The following is a 4,560-nucleotide window of genomic DNA, read 5'->3' as shown; positions in this document are numbered from 1 at the left end:
TTCTTATTCAATTTATATTCCTGTTTTGGTTTTGGAATAGCTTATCCTGATTTAAGTTTATATTCCTATTCTGGTTTAGGAATAGCTTATCCTGATTTTAGTTTATATTCTTATTTTGGTTTAGGAATAGATTATCCTAGTTTAAGCTTATATTCTTATTCTAGTTTAAGAATAGGCTATTCTGGTTTAAATTCCAAATTTGGTTTTGATTGGTTGTGAGGATAAGGTAATTCTTATTCCAAATTATTACATTTTGGGGATACTTTATCCCGGATAAGAAGAAAAGGAAAAAGCAAAAAGGAAGAAAAAATTCTGCCATGGTGGCTACTCGAACGGAAATAGCCAACCATGTTGGTCCATTGGTCCAGCCTAATCCGAAACCGGTCAACCACGTCGGCTAGATTGACCCGATAGATCCAGTTATCAGCATCAACCCTGTTGATCCCATAGTTCAGCAAGGATCGGTTCAACACAACATACCTCCCCGTCAACCGGAAATAGGAGATCCTGAATGCTTTGCAGCAATGGCAGCGCAAATCGAAGCTTTGACATGGCAAAATGCAAAACTTCGTCTACGGGTATTAGAGCAGTCTCATCGCGAGGAAACCCGTGGTAGGCGGGACGAAGAAGAGCACATCAGCCGTGTTAGCACTCATAATCAACCAAGAGGAGGACACCAAAAAGACAACTTCAAGCAGCATGCAAGCCAAAAGGAGGAAAATCGAGTGAATGATAGCAAAATCAGTGGTACCCAAGATAGAAATGACGAACTCAACAGGAGGATGGCAGAGTTTGACAAGAGGTTCATCAACCCGGAGCGGAAGAATAAAGGGAAGGACACCTTCGTGGAGAAGATGTTGTAGGGAACCGGTTCACCTTTTTCCCCACGGGTGGAGGAATACCGGTTGCCTAAAAAATTCAAGGCCCCTCCTATGATGAGTTATAAGGGTGTCGGAGATCCAGTCGAACACTTGGAAGATTTTCAGTCACATGTACGCCTCCTTGGCATCCCAAACGAGGTGGCTTGTAGGGCCTTCCCCCTCACTTTATCAGGAAGTGCCCGGAGCTGGTTCAGGAAGCTGCCCCCGTGCTCAGTTGACAAATTTGAGGATCTAGGCCAGGTATTCTTAACTCAGTTTATGACTTCACGGATCCGGAAGAAACCACCGTCTTATTTGCTGACTCTGAAGCAGCGCAGTGATGAAACCCTGAAGCAATTCATAACTCGGTTCAACCTAGAAAAGACAGAAATTGAAGAACCCTCAGATGACCTGATATACTCGGCAATTTATCATGGGCTCTTGACCAAAGAGCTGGTGATGAGGAAAATGGCTCGAAAACCACTGAGCAATCTACAGGAATTGATGGGCAAGGTACAAGAGTTCATCAATGAGGCTGATGTTCTTGAGGCGATAGATAGCATGAGACATCCGGGACAAAAAGAAGATAAAAACAAGGAAGACTACTTCCGGGATCGGGTGTAGCATTGATAGGAGATAGCAAGGAACACGGAGCATTTGAAGAAGTACTATCAGTAGTACGCCCAGAGTTTGGTTTATTTATGCTTTTATGCTTTTATTATTTGATTGTCTTTCAATAATAAATTTGATTTGAATAAAGAGTAATGCTGATTTCAGCATCGGAGTGTCCTCGGTCCCCCAAGGACCCCCTTTGACAAAAACAAGGAGCTACCTCGAGGTGAAAGGGGAGCAAAGGTTCATTTCTAGAGACAAGGAGAAAACCTTGGACAAAAACAAGGAGCTACCCCAAGTCGAAAGGTGAGCAAAAGTTAATCTGTTGAAAGATTCATATATCATGGTTGTAGATTACTATACAGGTTAAAGCTTAGCTTGTCAAGCGGGATTTAATGAAGAACTGGGTATATCACGCCCGGATATTTGATAGAAGAACCGGATATATCACTCCCGGATATGGCAAAGGAAGAGTCGGGTATGTCACCACCAGATATGTCACCATCGGAGACAAGGAGAAAACCTTGGTTAAAAAAAATTAACGGGAGACAACCCGGTAAAAAACAAGAAGATTCACCCCGGAGACAAGGAGAAAACCTTGGGTAAAAACAAGGATAGGGAGACAACCCTCTAAAACAAGGACAAGGAGAAAACCTTGGACAAAAACAAAAACGGGAGACAACCCGGCAATAAACAAGGACAAGGAGAAAACTTTGGGCAAAAACAATTAACGGGAGACAGCCCGGTAAAAAAACAAGAAGACAAGGAGACAACCTTGGGCAAATACAATCAACGGGAGACAACCCGGTAAAAAACAATGAGCTACCCCAAGACAAACGGGGAACAAATGTTAGTCTGTTGAAAGACTTGTGAATTATTGTTGAAGATTATTATGCAAGTCTGGAGCCAAGTTTGTAAAAAGGGGCATTTGAGAGATGACCGGGCATGATCCCTGAGTATCTTACGGATATGATAGGCTTAGTCCCCGGGCAAAGGAACTAGTTGGGGGGTACTCTAGACAACCATAAGACAAGGAGACAACCTTGGGCTAAAAACAAGCAACATGAGACAATCCAGTCACAAAACAAGGAATCACCCCAAGGTGAACGGGGAACAAAGGTTAGTCTATTGAAAGACTTACAAATTACTGCTTAAAGGTTATTGTGCAGGTTTGGATTATCTTTATGAATTGGAGAGGTACCCGAGCATGATCCCCGGGTATCTCGAAACTTGGATGGGTTTAACCCCTTAGGCAAAGGATAGAGCTAGGGGGTGCTCCCGGGAACTCAGGCGATGCCAAAAATAGAGTTGAAAAGCTTCAACTAAGGAGCTCAAAGCACACTCACTAGAAAGACATGAGTCTCGGATAAGGTCAAACAACAAGCCGCCAAAAGGCTTTGATTAAATTCCCATTACCCAAGTACCTTGGCTAAGGGAATTGGGGGGTAACTGTTGGGAATAAATTCACACTACAAGCCCACCAAATTCTGGGCCCAATGGCCAAGGATAGGCCCATGAAGATATTAATTAAATATCAAGGACTATTTAATTAATTGATAGTCTTATATTCCAATTAGGATAATATTGGAATAAAGACGTCCTACTTATCTCTACAAGATGACTACTCAAGATTATCTCTACACGATATTTGTTGAATGTTTATCTCTACATGATAGCTGTTGAGTTCTATCTCAACTTTGGACTCTCAAACCAATTCAAATAAGAAGATCCAGTCCAAGTCTACTTTATCTCTCCGAGCCTATAAATAGGCTCCGACACAAGGTACTAAGATATCTTGAATCTTGAAATATCCTCACACATATTATTGAGCGTTTTGAATTATTGTGTGCCGAAGCACAATATTTCACTTAGAAACTTTCTGACTTTGGCATCGGAGTGTCTCCGGTTCCCCGGGGACCCTCTTAACAAATATTGCCTTTTTTGTAGTGATTTGGAGTGCAACAAATATTGCCTTTTTTTGTAGTGATTTGGAGTGCACGAAGACGTATTGAAAACCCCGAAGAAAGCGCATCCACCATGTTGAAAACTGTTCTAACACATGGTATCATAGCCAAGTTTATGTGGCTTTCAATATATATATTTTAACAATTTGTATTATATATATATATATATTAATTATTGTTGTTTCTTTTTGTTTTAAAATTATTTGTGTTGCTAAACTGTTGCATCATAGACTAGCTAGTTTGTCTATTTTGAATGTGTTTTTCGTTCAAAAAACATTTGAAAAATTAAAATATGGTTGGAGTTCTAATAGTCTTGATCTGTGCATAGGCCACCCTTTAGTTCATCTTCTTCTTAAGATTTAAACCGAGCTTCACATAGAGGTAGTACTAGGTGACATTTTTACTGGTAATGTTTCATAATTCTTTTATGCCCCTATTTTTTCCATTATAAACAGTAAAGCGGTAATAAATAAAGCAGAAAATTAAGCATTTCAGTCATATATGATTTATTGCATGGTTATTTCTATTCGGACTATATATATATATATATATATAATTGTTGTTTATTTGCTCAGATTCTCTGTAAACTGTATACATGTACTTTTGAATTTATATCTTTTGTATTAGAGCCGATATGTTACGTTGCTAATATATCAATTTTGGCACATATTTATGAATTTTTATTGATATTTTTTGTAATACACATATTGTGTGGTAAATTACTTCATTTTTGTTTTAAATTATGTTTATGAGATTTTTAGTTTGGCCCTTACAATAATGATTTCCTGGCTTTGCTAAAGACTAGTTGTTGTCGCTAATATTAAATTGGGGTAACTTCACTGAAAATCTTTGAATTTTCACCCGATTTGATAAACTCATCCAAACTTCAAAATCTTTCAATTTAGTTTCCTGAACTTTCAATTGCAATCAATTTAGACCCCTCCGTCAGGTTTTAAATGTTAAATGACGTTTATACCCCTGACTTTTTTATAAAATTCTAACTTTACCCTTAATTCCAAAATGTTTTTTTATTTGAAAAAAAATCAGGGGATATTTTGTCTTTTTTTTTTTTTTTTTACTAATTGGCTGTGGTATGCTCAAATCGAGAAAGAATCAAGCGGAAA

The sequence above is a fragment of the Corylus avellana genome, chromosome ca6 (genome assembly GCF_901000735.1).
Source record: "Corylus avellana chromosome ca6, CavTom2PMs-1.0".
In the NCBI taxonomy this organism is placed as follows: Eukaryota; Viridiplantae; Streptophyta; class Magnoliopsida; order Fagales; family Betulaceae; genus Corylus; species Corylus avellana.
This window is presented reverse-complemented; position numbering follows the sequence as displayed.